Source organism: Cervus canadensis, chromosome 13 (assembly GCF_019320065.1).
Source record: "Cervus canadensis isolate Bull #8, Minnesota chromosome 13, ASM1932006v1, whole genome shotgun sequence".
NCBI classification, from domain to species: domain Eukaryota; kingdom Metazoa; phylum Chordata; class Mammalia; order Artiodactyla; family Cervidae; genus Cervus; species Cervus canadensis.
This window is the reverse complement of record NC_057398.1, coordinates 70,670,510-70,686,797: the sequence shown is the minus strand read 5'-3', so window position 1 is coordinate 70,686,797 and position 16,288 is coordinate 70,670,510. Positions and strand designations below refer to the sequence as shown.

At 41.5% G+C, this 16,288-nt stretch overlaps 1 long non-coding RNA gene across 1 annotated transcript in view; it reads right to left on the bottom strand.

Annotated features, from left to right (window-relative positions):
* Positions 1 to 976: 976 nt before the first annotated feature.
* Positions 977 to 16,288, bottom strand: part of LOC122452157 — a 96,675-nt gene continuing 81,363 nt past the window's right edge. The window contains exon 4 of the long non-coding RNA XR_006272608.1: positions 977 to 1,058. This is a non-coding gene — a long non-coding RNA (uncharacterized LOC122452157). The remainder of the gene's footprint in view (positions 1,059 to 16,288) is intronic.

The following is a 16,288-nucleotide window of genomic DNA, read 5'->3' as shown; positions in this document are numbered from 1 at the left end:
CAGTGTTGATTTCCTTTAGGATTGACTGACTTGATCTCCTTGCTGCCCAAGGAACTCTCAAGAGTCTCTTCAGCACCACTGTTCTAAAGCATCAGTCCTTTGGCACTCAGCTTTCTTTATGTTCCTAGTCTTTCAACTGCATGTGACTACTGAAGCATAGTATGATTTCTAGTGTTTCCCTTTGTTAGACTAACAATTTCAAGTTGAAAACTGTTGCTTCATGACTTAATCTTTTAGCTGAATTCCAATAATAGTTCAAAATATTCAAGACAGCTGATATATACAGTTTTTAATTTGATGGATGAATGTTGAGTCTTTCCCAGCAGACAAATAATTCAAAAGGGCATTTTTAAAAAATGACAATGTAAATTACAAACTGTAGTCAGAAGAATTTCCTCTGCAGATTCGCCTTAGCGAAAAAGTTAAAGAAACTCTGACTCATTTCTGAAACGTTCATCTCCTTTGCCTTCCTCCACCCATGAGGAAGGTTGTCCAAAACATCTCAGCCCACACTTATTAACCACACATATCCAGACACTTCCCCCGTGTATCCACATTACCAAGGTCTTCCCAATCAGCATCACAGATGTCCTAAAAATTCCTCTATGTCCACGTAGAGCTCCTTGAGGACCAGGTGGAGGAGGTATCCAATTCAATGTTGGAGGAAGAGGCTCTGCCCACCTCTTTGGTAAGTACCCCTTATTATCTGAGATAACAGTGTTGCTTCATGACTTTATTTTTTTAGCCGAATTCAAATAAAGGTTCAAAATATACAAGACAGCTGACATATACAATATTTAATTCAATGGATGAATGTTGAGTCTTTCCCAGAAAATAACTCAAAAGGGCATTTTTCAAGAATGACAACATAAGTTAAAAGCTGTAGTCAGGAGCAGTTTCCTCCGCAGAAAATATTCTTTATTGAAAATAAAATGTTTTAATTCCTGGTCAAAATGGGCTTGAGAGATCTTTCAGGAAAAGCTTCCACCTTTCCTACAGAAGTCCTCTATGTTTTCTTTTGGGGCTGTGGACTCAACAACACTTTCCCATTTGGTTTTCTGAGAACAAAAAGAGAACAAAAGACCTGAATGCGTGGTACTCAAGATGTTGACAGCCTCATACTCTTTTCTTCTCTCTAATCACAGGCATGGGAAGCAGCCAAGGAACATGGTAAGTATTCAGGGATCTTCCTTCTACTGAGGAACAATGTAGTTGATGAAGGTGGGGCTCTCTCTGGCTCTGGTTTGAGAGGCCTCCTGATGCTGGATTCTTATAGGGGTGAGGGCTGGGGGTGCAGAGAAGAGACTGATCTCCCAGGATGCCTGTGTTCTATGTGCTCTAAGTCAACTGTGAGCTTTCTAAATACTTCTCACAACCACTGCACACTGGCTATATATTACCTGATTCTTTCCTCAACTCAGCCATTCCTCAAGTTGGGTTAATATTCATTCTCTCCAAATGGAGGTGGTGCTGAGAAAAAATGGCCCAAGCTCTTGACCTCGTAAGTGTAAAAGCCAAACTGAGAACCTAGGGGTAGCCCCAGTGTGACGGCTCTGGACCCCCGACCTGCACTTATCACTCAGTCTGGAAATCCTAGTCATGGAGCAAGGGTTCCCTGCATCTATGTTTATGCCTGGACGTACTAGCACCTTCGGAGTTCCAGACCATGCCCATCCATCATTATAAGGTGGGCTCAGTGGTCATGGAACCCAGGGCAAGCAGAGGTGGGTTAACGCCAACTTTGGCACAGTTATTAGTGTGAAAGGCACCTCGGCACTCACATCCTCCTGGGCAACTCAGATTCTGAGGGTTGTGTGGCTTTGTGCAGACAATGTAGGTCGCATCTGCTGGTGGTACTGTCATTGCTTAAAAAAGGACAAAAGCAGATTATCATCAGGGAGATATTTCATTGTACTGTGTGATGTTACCATAAGCCTTACAGTGATTAAACCCTATAGCACACACTCAAGGGAAGGTGCCAAATAGATCTCACGATGGAACTTGGTAGCTAACTTGATAGTTAGCCTAGTGACCATGACTTTTGTTGTAAATCTCCTGCACAGCTGGGTCAGAGACAGTCAGCATTCACCTCACGGTTTCTCTCCATAATGAACTGACCCAAAAGTGTAAGAATTCTTTCTGTGAGTGTGGACAGACACCGATTCAGTGGACATGCGAAAACTGTTTTGAAAATGAAGATTGAAAAAAAGTACCACATGATTGATTATAGCTATTGGAAAGTTAAGGTTAAAATCAGTCCTCTAACAGAGTTTGCTCTTAATGAAGAACAAAGTCTCATAGAAAACTTGGTAAGTACAGTTGTGTAACTGTGGGTCCTCTGGAGGCAGTGATCTAGGAAGAAACCCAGAAGAGCGGAGCAATTTAGCAGAAGGTCTAACCAGGCAGGAGGGTCACGGGTCTCTGCCATTGAAAGCTGGCATGCATTTTTGTGTTTCTTTTATCCCTGTTGGTTAGGGTATCGCTAGTTAAATGCAGAAGCTCTGTTTCATTTTTTTCCTGCTCCTCTCTTTTACTCTCCTTCAACCAGGAAAGAGGATTATTTAGCAGCGGCTCAGTCCATAGTTACTAGCCTCCCTTATGCATACACTGCACCACATGTCCCCATTTAAACAAACAAACAAAAAATGCTGAGTTCTTGGTGAACAGGCTCACCAGTGTCCTGATAGCTACTCTGTGACACTCCAGATATCCAGGAGGACCTGATTGAGGAACTGCACCAGGCCTGGGATGAGGAACAGTCTCTGAGTACCCTGAATGTAAGTTTACCTACCTTTATCTGGGACATGACTATTGCTTAATTTCATTATTGTTTATTCAGCTGGAAATTGTTATAGCAATTTGACAATGTACATTATCACTGATGTATGCAATTCTTTGGATGGTGAAATAGTGAGAATAGATCTATTATCAACACAGATCTCACTCAAAAGGACATTGAAAAGAGACAGAATCAGTTACTGCCTCAGACAACATCAGGTACTTTGTTCGGCAGAAGTTTTTCCTTCTTGAAAAATAATTTTGTAATTGTTGGTCAAATTAAACTGAAAGATCTTACATGAAGCAGCCTAACCTTTTCAGCAGGGGACCTCTCTGTTTTCTTATGGGGCCATTGACTAAATAGTTTTAGTTATCTGAGGACAAAAATCAGATAACCGAAGACATAGTTCAGAGAACACAAGATGTTGATATACTCCAGAGAACACAAGATGTTGATATACTCCCACTGTTTTCTTCTCTCCAATCGCAGGCATATGGAGCAGTCTATGAACACGGTAAATATTCAAGGATCATCCCTCTGCTGAGGAACAACCTAGCTGATGAAGGTGGGGCTCTCTTGCCAGCTCTGGTTGGACTGTCACTCTGATCCTGGATTCCTACAGGGGGTGAGGGCTGAGGGTGCAGAGAAGAGACTGATCTCCCAGGAAAGAACAATGTCTGTGTTTTACAGTCTCTGGAAACAACTATATCCTTTAGATGCTGAGGGTTTGTGATGTTTCCTCTTATGCAGCATAAGTCAGCTGCAAACTTTCTAAACACTTCTCATCACCACTGCACATTGATCATACATTACCTGATTCTTTCATCAACTCAGTCATTCCTCGAGTCTGGTTAATACTTCTTTTCCTCAAATGGAAATGGTGCTGAGACAAAAGGCCCAAGGTTTGACCTCCAATATTGAAAAGCCAAACGGAGAACCTAGGGGTAGTCCCATTGTGACAGCTCTGAACTCCTGACCTGCATTTTATCACTCAGCCATATGATCCTCATTCATGGAACAATGCGGTCCCTGCATCTACGTCCATGCCTGGAGGTACCAGCAGCTCCAGAAGTTCAGACCATGCCCATCATTACAAGATGGGCTCAGTGGTCACAGAATCCAGGACAACCACAGGTGGCTTAAGGCCAACTTTGGCACAGTCATTATTGTGAAAGTCACCCTGGGACTTGCATCCGCCTGATCAACTCACAGTTTTGGAGAGTTGTGTGGCCTTATGTAGACACTGTAGGTCATATCTGCTGGTGCTACTGTCATTACTTACTTATTTGACTGCTTTGGGTCTTGGCTGTGGCACATGGGATCTCCGTTGCACCATGCGGATCTTTCGCTGCAGGGCACTGGCTCTCTAGTTGTGCTACTTGGGCTCAGTAGTTGCACCATGTGGGCTTAGCTGCTCTGAGGCATGTAGGATCTTATTCCCCTGACCAGAAATCAATCACCTATTCCCTGCATTTCAAGGCAGACACTTAACCACTTGACATCCAGGTAAGTCCCTCCTTCAGTTATCTAACCTTTTACCTAAATTTAATCATTCTTGGCCTCATAATACTAAAAATAGGCCATATTAACATTTCTCCAACTCAGTACAGGAAACTGAGGCAAAGAGGGATCCAAATGTCTTTCCCAAGGACCTTCTTCTCCTGAACAGGATCTGAATCCAGTCCATCAGGCATGGTCACCATGCTCTGCTGAGCTTCTAGGTCTCAGTTAAATAGAGATATTTGCACACACAGCCAGTCTGTGGGTGTTTTCAATGTACACAAAACTGCAGATCTTCCTAAGTCCATCTTGGATTCAGGAGGCCCTGCTAGGCATCTGGTGAGGAAGGGGACCGAGGATTGAACTGTGGATCAATGATTATTAATTCCCGTGTTGTCCTCTGCCAGCAAAATGTCAACAGCTCTCACGATTATAATGCATTTCACAGGATGTTTCGTCCAGAAGGTGAGAAGAAACATCCCTCGGAGGTCAGGAACATCAGCGACCAGCTGGGTGAAGAGAGTTAGTTGTTGGCCACATAATAGGGTGCACCCTACGATTGACCCAGTTGAAGGTACTGTAGAATTTTTCTCATTAAGTTGACTCAATAATTATTGTAGTATGTTCAGTGCCCTGTATTTAAGAAAAACTGAAATAGTAAACAATTTTCTTTTTTAATTTCATGTGTTCAAATTGAAACTTACTACATCAGTGGGTACTGTTTTAACTGTGGAAGGAAATATGCATTTTAAACTCAACATCTGGTTCATGTTTAAGGATGAAGATTGTCTCTAGCTATGGTTTGGACATTAGCTAATATTTTTAACATTAGTAGTGATATGTTCCTCCCTAAAGCCATGATTTTTTCAAAATTACTTTAAATTATTAGACTTTATTTAGAACAGGATTACATTGACAAAAAAGTTGTACAGATAATATAGAAAATTCCTATACCCCATGACTTCAGTTTCAGCTAGCAAATGTTACCCACAGATAACATATGTGTGGTACATTTACTACAATTAGTGAGATAACATATTTTTAGTAATTAAAAATCCATAGTTCGCCTGAGATTCACACTTTATGCTATTACATTTAATGATATTTTAAAAATGCACAATATTATTTATCATCATTATGGTAACATACCAAAACATGTACTCTAATGTTCACAGTACACTATTAGCACTCAAATGATACAAACAACCCGAAGACCATCATGTGATGAATGGATAAATAAAATATGATATGTACTCAGAATTGAATACTATTCAGCCATAAAAATGAATTAAGAATTGAAATATGCTACAAAATGGATGGTCCAAATAATACAAAACAATTTTATAGTTAGTGAAATAAGGCAGGCACAAAAAGATAAATATTGTGTGATTCTATTGGCTTAAGGTACATAGAATAGGCTAACTCACAGAAACTGGAAATGGAAATTACCAAAGCTAGGAGGCAAGAGGGAAGGTGGACAATGACTTAATGGATACAGAGGTTATATTGTGTCTGATGAAAAAGATTTATATGTAGATGGCGTTGATAAATACACAGCATTATGAATATAGAAAATTATACAGAACTTTATAATTCCTCAAAATTACGAAAAGAATAAATACAATGTATCTTTGGTCACAATGCTCAGCTGCTAAGTCGTGTCTGACTGTTTGTGAGCCCACGGACAGCAACACACCAGGTTTCCCTGTCCTTCACTATCTCCTGGAGTTTGCTCAGATTCATGCCCACTGAGTCGATGATGCTATCCAGACATCTCATCCTCTGTGCCCCACAACCCTTTCCTCCTGCCCTCAATCTTTCCCAGCATCAGGGGCTTTTCCAGTGAGTCTGCCCTTCACATCAGGTGGCCAAAGTATTGAAGCTTCAGCATCAGTCCTTCCAGTGAATATTCAGTGTTAATTTCCCTTAGGATTGACTGGCTCGATCTCCTTGCTGTCCAAGGAACTCTCAAGAGTCTTTTCAGCACCACTGTTCTAAAGCATCAATTCTTTGGCACTCAGCCTTCTTTATGTTTCAAGTCTCTCAACTGTACATGACTACTGAAGTACGGTTTGATTTTTAGTGTTTCCCTTTGTTAGACTGACAATTTCAAGTTGAAAACTGTTGCTTCATGGCTTTATTTTTTAGCTGAATTCCAGTAATAGTTCAAAATAATCAAGACAGCTGATATATACATTTTTAATTTGATGGATGAATGTTGAGTCTTTCCCAGCAGATAAATAATTCAAAAGGGCCTTTTTAAAAAATGACAATATAAATTACAAGCTGTGGTCAGAAGCAGTTTCCTCAGCAGGTTCACCTTAGCAAGAAATTTAAAGGGTCTCTGACTCATTTCTGAAACTTTCATCTCCTTTGCCTTCCTCCACCCATGAGGAAGGTTGTCCAAAACATCTCGGCCCACACTTATTAACCACATACATCCACACACTTCCCCCATGTATCCACATTAACAAGGTCTTCCTGATCAGCATCACAGATGTCCTAAAAATTCCTCTATGTCCTCATAGAGCTCCCTGAGGACCAGGTGGAAGAGGTATCCAATTCAAAGTTGGAGGAAGAGGCTCTGCCCACCTCTTTGGTAAGTACCCCTTATTATCTGAGATAACAGTGTTGCTTCATGACTTTATTTTTTTAGCCGAATTCAAATATAAAGGTTCAAAATATTTAAGACAGCTGATATATACAATTTTTAATTCAATGGATGAATGTTGAGTCTTTCCCAGAAAATAAATAACTCAAAAGGGCATTTTTCAAGAATGACAACATAAGTTAAAAGCTGTAGTCAGGAGCAGTTTCCTCCGCAGAAAATATTCTTTATTGAAAATAAAATGTTTTAATTCCTGGTCAAAATGGGCTTGAGAGATCTTTCAGGAAAAGCTTCCACCTTTCCTACAGAAGTCCTCTATGTTTTCCTTTGGGGCTGTGGACTCAACAACACTTTCCCATTTGGTTTTCTGAGAACAAAAAGAGAACAAAAGACCTGAATGCATGGTACTCAAGATGTTGACAGCCTCACACTCTTTTCTTCTCTCTAATCACAGGCATGGGAAGCAGACAATGAACATGGTAAGTATTCAGAGATCTTCCTTCTACTGAGGAACAATGTAGTTGATGAAGGTGGGGCTCTCTCTCTGGCTCTGGTTTGAGAGGCCCCCTGATGCTGGATTCCTACAGGGGTGAGGGATGAGGGTGTAGAGAATAGACTGATCTCCCAGGAAGAACAATGTCTGTCTTTTACAGTCTCTGGAAACAACTACATCCTTTAGATGCTGAGGGTTTGTGTAAATCGGGGTTGGGGCCCATATGTGGCCCCACGTGGTGTGATTTTCAAGCTCTGTGTGTGTGTGTTTCCTCAGAGGTTTCCCTCTTACACAGCATAAGTCAACTGCAAACTTTCTAAACACTTCTCATCACCACTGCACATTGATCATACATTACCTGATTCTTTCATCAACTCAGTCATTCCTCGAGTCTGGTTAATACTTCTTTTCCTCAAATGGAAATGGTGCTGAGAGAAAAGGCCCAAGGTTTGACCTCCAATATTGAAAAGCCAAACTGAGAACCTAGGGGTAGTCCAGTGTGATAGCTCTGAGCTCCTGACCTGCATTTTATCACTCAGCCATACGATCCTCATTCATGGAACAATGCAGTCTCTGCATCTACGTCCATGCCTGGAGGTACTAGCAGCTCCAGAAGTTCAGACCATGCCCATCATTACAAGATGGGCTCAGTGGTCACAGAACCCAGGACAACCACAGGTGGCTTAAGGCCAACTTTGGCACAGTCATTATTGTGAAAGGCACCCTAGGACTTGCATCTGATCAACACAGATTTGGAGAGTTGTGTGGCCTTGTGTAGACAATGTAAATCATATCTGTTGGTCCCTCTGTCATTGCTTAAACAAGGACAAGAACAGATTATCATCAGGGAGATATTTCACTGTACTGGGGGACATTGCCATAAGACTTACATTGATTAAACCAGGCAGCACACACTCAAGGGAAGGTGTCAAATAGATTCACAGTGGAACTTGGTAGTTAGTCTAGTGGCCATGATAGTGGCTGTAAATCTCTGCACACCTGGGTCTGAGAAGTTCCCCCATGCTTCCTCTTCACAATAAACTGTCCCACTAAATGTATGACTTCTGTGAGTATGAACAGCCACTAACTCTGTGGACATACAAATATTTTTTGGAAAATGAAGATTGGGGAAAATGAAGACTGGGAAAAAGACTGGGGATTGATAATAGCTATTTGGCAAGGTAGAATTGAATAAGTCCTCTAACAGAGCTTACATTTAATCAAGAACAAAGTCTCATAGAAAACTTAGTAAGTGCAATAACTATAACCTGAATCCTGGGAATCCAGTGATCTAGGAAGAAATCCAGAAGACAGGGATGATTTAGCAGAAGCTTTGAATAGGCAGGAGGCTCATGAGTCTCTGTCATTGAAAACTGGGATTCATTTTAGAGTTTCTTTTTTTCTGAGCTGTTAGGTTGTCACTAGTTAAAATACAGAAGTTCTATTTCATTATTTCCTGCTCCTTTGCTTTGCTCTCCTTCAGCAATGAGGATGATTCAACAGCAGCTCCGTCCATAGTTATTAAGATCTTATGCATACACTCCATCACCTGTCCCCATCAAAAAGAAAAGAAAAGAAAAACTGAATGATGGGCGAGCAGTCTCACCTGTGATCTAACAGATACTCTGTGTTCCTCTAGCTCCCCAGAAGGACCTAGGGCTAGAACTGCCCCAGGACTGCACTGAGGCAAGACCTCTGAATACCCTGAAGGTAAGCGTACCTTTCTTAAAATGGAATGACACTGTTGCTTCACTTCTTTACTTTTTATTCAGTTCATTACAGTTATACTAATCTGACAATGTACATTGGCACTGATGTATGTAATTCCTTGGTTGGTGAAACATTGAGGAAAAATCCATTATCAACACAGACCTGATTCAAAAGGACATTAAGAAAAGACAGCATCAGTTACTATTGTAGGTCTTTGCTCAGCAGAAATTTTTCCTTTTTGAAAAATAATTTTGTAATTGTTGCTCAAATTGAAACTGAGACATCTTACATGAAACAGACCAGTCTTTTCAACAGGGGCCTCTCTGTTTTATGTTGGGGCCACTGACATAGAGTTTTAGTTATCTGAGGACAAAAATTAGATAAAAGAAACCTTACTGCAGAGAACATAAGATGCTGACACTTTCACACTGTTTTCTTCTCTCAAATCATAGACATCCACAGCTACCTGTGAACACGGTAAATATTCAGGGATCATTACTCTGCTGAGGATCAATCTAACTGATGGAGGTGGGGTTCTCTTGCCAGCTCTGGTTGGAGAGGCACCCTGATGCTGGATTCCTACAGGATTAAGGGCTGGGGTGCAGAGAAGAGACTGATCTCCCAGGAAAGAACAATGTCTGTGTTCTGTGGTACCTGGAAGCAACTACATCATTTAGATGCTGTGGGTTTGTGTGAATCAGGTTTGGGGGCTCAAGTATGTGCCCATGTGGTGTGATTCTAAAGCTCTGTGTGTGTGTGTTTCTTCCAGACATGTTTCCCTCTTAGCACAAGTCAAGGGTGAACTTTCTAAACACTTCTCATCATACTGCACACTGGCTATATATTAGCTGATTCTTTCCTCAACTCAACCACTCCTCAAGTTGGGTTAATATTCATTTTCCTCAAATGGAGATGGTGATGAGACAAATGGCTCAAGTTCTTGACCTCTTAAGTGGAAAAGTCAAACTGAGAACCTAGGGGTGGTCCCAATGGCATCCTCAGTCATTTACCAAGGGGGTCCATGCATCTATGTTTACACCTGGAGGTACTAGAAGCTCCAGAGGTCCAGATCCTGCCTATCATTATAAGATGGGCTCAGTGGTCAAAAACCCAGGACAACCATAGGTGGCTTAAGAGCCAACTTTGGCACAGTCATTAATGTGAAAGGCACCTCGGGACTCACATCCTCTTGGCCAACTCAGATTCTGAGGGTTGTGTGGCCTTGTGCAGGCAATGTGGGTCATATCTGCTGGTGCTACTGTCATTGCTTAAACAAAGACACAAGCAGATTCTCATCAGGGAGATATTTCATTGTATTGGGTGACATTACCATAAGCCTTACAGTGATTAAACCCTATAGCACACACTCAAGGGAAGGTGTCAAATAGATCTCACAGTGGAATTTGATAGTTCGCCTAGAGACCATGACTTTTGTTGTAAATCTCCTGCACAGCTGGATCAGAGACAGTCAGTACTCACCTCATGGGTTCTCTCCATAATGAACTGTCCTAAAACAGTAAGACTTCTGTGAGTGTGGGCAGCCACTGACTCAGTGGACATGCAAATATTCTTTGGAAAATGAAGACTGAAAAAAAAAATCATGTGATTGATAATAGCTTTTTGGAAAGATGAAATTGAGTACAGTCCTCTAATACAGTTTGCTTTTAATGAAGAACTAAGTCTCATAGAAAACTTGGTAAGTACAACAGTGTACCTGTGGATCCTGGGGAGGCAGTGATCTAGGAAGAAATCCAGAAGACAGGGGGGATTTAGCAGAAGCCGACGGAGGAGCCTGGTAGGCTACAGTCCATGGGGTTGCTAAGAGTCAGACATGACTGAGTGACGTCACTTTCACTTTTCACTTTCATGCATTGGAAGCAAATGGCAACCCACTCCAGTGTTCTTGCCTGGAGAATCCCAGGGATGGAGGAGCCTGGTGGGCTGCGGTCTCTGGGGTCGCACAGAGTCGGACACGACTGAAGTGACTTAGCAGCAGCAGCAACAGCAACTAACCAGGCAGGAGAGTTAAGGGCCTCTGTCATTGTAAGCTAGCATGCATTTTAGTGTTTCTTTTTTCCTCATTGGTTAGGTTATCACTAAATAAAAGACATAAACTCTATTTCATTTCTTTCCTGTTCCTCTCCTTTGCTCTCCTTCCTTCAGCAAAAAGGATGATTCAACAGCAACTCAGCCCATAGTTACTAACCTCCCTCATGCACACACTGCACTCCATGTCCCCATCAAACAAAAACAAACAAAAAAACACTGAGAGATTGGTGCGCAGCCTCACCTGAGTCCTGCTGGCTATTCTTTGTCCCTCTAGCTTCCCAGGAGGACCTGGTGGTGGAAGCGCACCAGGCCTGGGCTGAGGAAGAGCCTCTGAGGGCCCAGAAGGTAAGCTCGACTGTCTTTAGTCAGAGAAGCCTGCTTCTTCACTTCTTTATTTTTATTCAGTGGAACACAGTTACAGTAATTTGACAATGTACATTATCACTGATGTATACAGTTCCTTGGCTGGAGAAATATTGAGATAAATATTTTGTGAAAACAGATGTGATTCAGAAGGGCATTAAAAAAAGACAGCATCAGTTACTACTGTAGGTATTTTTTTAAGCAGAAATTTTCCTCCTTGAAAAATAATTTTGTAATTCTTGGTCACATTGAAACTGAGAGCTCTTTCTTGAAACAGTCCAGGCTTTTCAACATGAGTCCTCTCTGTTTTCTTTTGGAGCCATTGACTTAAAGAGTTTTAGTTATTGGAGGACAAAAATCAGATAACAGGAGACTTAGTGCAGAGACCACATGATGCTGACACCCTCACACTGTTTTCTTCTCTCTAATCACAGGCATGCGGAGCATTCCATGAACATGGTGAGTATTCAGGGATTGGGCCTTTGCTGAGGAACAATCTAGTTGTGAAGGCGGGACTTCATTGCTGGATCTGGGTACAGAGGTGCCCTAATGCTGGATTCCTACAAGGGCTGAGGGCTGGGGTTTCAGAGAAGAGACTGGTCTCAAGGAAAGAGCAATGTCTGTGTTCTGTGGTTCCTGGGAGCAGCTACATCATTTGGATGCTGTGGGTTTGTGTGAATCAGGGTTGGTGGCCCAGGTGTGGACCCATGTGGTGTGATTGTGAAGCTCTGTGTGTGTGTGTTTCCTCAGGAGATATTTCCCTCTTACACACAACAAGTCAACTGTGAACTTTCTAAGGACTTCTCATCAGCAGTGCACACTGGTTCAGAGACAGTCAGGTTCACTCCATGCTTCCTCTCCATAATGAACTGTCCCACTAATTTTATGAGTTGTGTGAGTGTGGACAGCCACTGTCTCAGTGGACATGTAAACATTATTTGGAAAATAGAGACTGGAAAAAATATCACATGATTGATAATAGGTATTTGGCAAGGTAAGATTGAATTTAGTCCTCTAACAGAGCTTGCTTTTAATTAAGAACAAAGTCTCATAGAAGACTTGTTCTTCTATGGATCCAACAGCTACAACTGTAGCTGTTCCAGAAAATGCCCATCATTATAAGGTGGACTCAGTGGTCATGGAACTCAGCTCAACCATGGATGGATTAGTAACTAACTTGAGAAAGACATTAGTGTGAAAGGCATTTCAGGATCGCATCCTCCTGGTCAACTCACAGATTCTGAGGGTTGTGTGGCCTTGTGTAGACAATGTAGGTCATATCTGTTGGTGTTATAGTCATTTCTTAAACAAGGACAAGAACAGATTATGATCAGGGTAATATTTCATTGTACTGGGGGACATTACCATAAGCCTTACCTTGATTAAACCTGGTAGCACACACTCAAGGGAAGGTGTCAAATAGACCTCACAGTGGAACTTGACAGTTACACTACTGACCATGACTCTTGTTGTAAATCTCCTGCACAGCTGGATCATAGACAGTCAGCATTCACCCCATACTTCCTTTCCATAATGAATTCTCCCACTAAATATTTGATTTCTGTGAGTGTGGACAGCCACTGACTCAGTGGACATGCAAATATTGTTTGGAAAATGAAGACTAGGAAAGAATGTCACATGATTGATAATAGCTATTTGGCAAGGTAGGATTGAATTCAATCCTCTAACAGAGCTTACTTTTAATCAAGAACAAAGTCTCATAGAAGACTTGGTCAGGTCAATAGTTGTATCTGTGAATCTTAGGGAGGCAATAATCTAGGAAGAAATCCAGAAGATAGGGGATTTAGCAGATGCCTGAAACAGGCAGGAGGGTTATGGGTCTCTGTCATTGAAGCCGGTGTGCATTTTAATGTTTCTTTTTTCCGTATTGGTTAGGTTATCAGAAGTTAAAGTGTGGAATCTCTGTTTAATTTCTTTCCGCTCCTCTCCTTTTCTGTCCTCCAGCAAAGAGGGTTATTCAACAGCAGTTTAGTCCATATTTACTAACTTCCCTCATGCATACACTGTACCCGCCATGTCACACACACACACACACAAAATTTGTTGAGTGATTGGTGAGCAGCTTCACCAGTGTCCAGACAGCTATTCTGTGTCCCTCTAGCTCCCCAAGAAGACCTGGTGGAGGAACTGTGCTTTCTGTAATCAACTATCCCACTAAACATACGGTGCCTGTGAGGATGGGCAATAGCAAACTCAGTGGACACGCACACACTGTATAGAAAACAAATATTGATAGAAAATTATATTATTCATAGTGGCTGTTTTTAAATGGTAGGAATTCAGTATTATCAAATCTTGTATATTTGATTTTCTTTAAGACAAGTGATTAGTGAGTTAATAAAATAGCATACTTTTCCCAAGATTGAATTCAGTCCTCTAACAAAGTTTAGTTTTAATCAAGTACAAAGTCTCATAGAAAACATGATGAGTAGAGTAGCAGCAACTGTGGATCCTGGAGGAAGAGTGATCTGGGGAAAATCAACAGACAGTGGCAATTTAGCAGGAGCTCAAATTAAGCAGGAGGAGTTATGGGTCTCTTGAACAGTACACACATTTTAGAATTTTCCGTTTTTTAGATTGAATATTTCCTTTTGATTAAGTTCTTCTTTGCTAAAAAGCCAATGCTCTGTTTTCACTTCCTTCTTCCTCCCCTTTACTTTCCTTCCTCCACCAAAGAGGACGGATGAACACAAGTTCAGTCCATACTTACTAATGTCCCACATGCATACACACCACCCCACGTCCACACAAAGAGAAAATCCCCTGCATGATTCCTAGTGTTCTAACAGCTACTCTGTGTCCCCTAGGTTTCACTGAGGACCTGCCAGTCAACCTATTTTGTGACAACACAGAAGAGAGTGGGTGTTTCTCCAAGGCAAGCTGTTTTCCTTTTTTTCTTTTTCTGGTCTGAGATAGAAATACTGCTTAATATCTCTTTCAGTAGAATTAAGTTGTGAGTCTTTGAGGGTGTTTGTTTCAGATAGAGACAATTCCCTTGGTTGGGATAATGTGGAATGAGAGTCTTATTATGGATTCATGATGCCTCAGTCCGCAGGATATTAAAATTGTTAGCATCCATTATACCTTGTAGAGTTCTCTCTCCTGCGGCAACATTTCCTCTAAGAAGAGAATTCTGCAGTTTCCAACCCAAAAGGACTTGGATGTTCCATCCTCCAGGCAAAGGTGTTGCCTTTCATCCTGAGTATGTGTGCTCTGTCCTTGCTGGGTTCCCAGGACTCCACCACTGGCCCACCACAGGTTTTCTACTGTCACCAAATGAACCGAAGACTGTGCATCTGTGTGATCTTATCCTCATCCTGTCTTCTCTTCCATACTTGCAGGTAGCACTTTTGGAATGTGAATGCGGTATGTATTCTAGAATCATTCACTTTGGGAGAAAAACTTTGCAGATGAGAAAGTTGGGGCTTTCTTGCTGGTTTCAGTGTGAGGGCAAACTGATTCCAAATTCCTGCTGGGAACGAGTATAGGGCCCCGGTGATAGAAAGTAATTTATAAGTAGAACAATGTGGTTGATTACTGTAGTTTCAGGAAGAAGCTGTATTATGGTTAATAGTGTAGGTTTGAGTCCATGGGAATGGGTGTGTCTCGATGTGTAATGAATAGTGTGATTCTTTGTGTGTCTGTGGATTTTTGTGTTGTGTTTTCCTCAATTTTTGTCATCTGAAATATCACTGTTACTGGTGTCAACTTCCCCCCAAAATTTCCCATCACCATGTACCATTAATGTGCATGCATATAAAAATAAAACAAAATATACACATTCAATGTATCCATTGATTTTATACCAAGTGAAATCCTTTAACCTCGAAGACAAATGCCATCACTACCCAGGAAAATGTTCCCAGAATTCTTTTTAATTTTTATTAATTTTTTTTTTTTTCCTCTGCTGGGTCTTCATTGCTATGCAGGCTTTTCTACTTGTGGAGAGCCAGGGCAGCTCTCTAGTTGTGGAGTATAGGCTTATCTCCTTGCTGACTTGGTGCAGAGTGTGGCTTCTAGGGCTCTTGACCTTCAGTAATTTGGGCACATGGGCACAGTCATTGTGGTGCCCATTTTAGTTGTTTGATGGCATGTGGAATCTTTCCAGACCAGGGATTGAGCTCATATCTCTTTTTTTTTTTTCTTTTTTCTTTTTTTTTTTATTAATTGGAGGCTAATTACTTCACAACATTTCAGTGGGTTTTGTCATACATTGACATGAATCAGCCTTGGAATTATATGTATTCCCCATCCCGATCCCCCCTCCCACCTCCCTCTCCACCCGATTCCTCTGGGTCTTTCCAGTGCACCAGGCCCGTGCACTTGTCTCATGCATCCCACCTGGGCTGGTGATCTGTTTCACCATAGATAATATACATGCTGTTCTTTCGAAACATCCCACCCTCACCTTCTCCCACAGGGCTCAAAAGTCTGTTCTGTACTTCTGTGTCTCTTTTTCTGTTTGCATATAGGGTTATCGTTACCATCTTTCTAAATTCCATATATATGCATTAGTATACTGTATTGGTCTTTATCTTTCTGGCTTACTTCACTCTGTATAATGGGCTCCAGTTTCATCCATCTCATAGAACTGATTCAAATGAATTCTTTTTAATGGCTGAGTAATATTCCATGGTGTATATGTACCACAGCTTCCTTATCCATTCGTCTGCTGATGGGCATCTAGGTTGCTTCCATGCCCTGGCTATTATAAACAGTGCTGCGATGAACATTGGGGTGCACGTGTCTCTTTCAGATCTGGTTT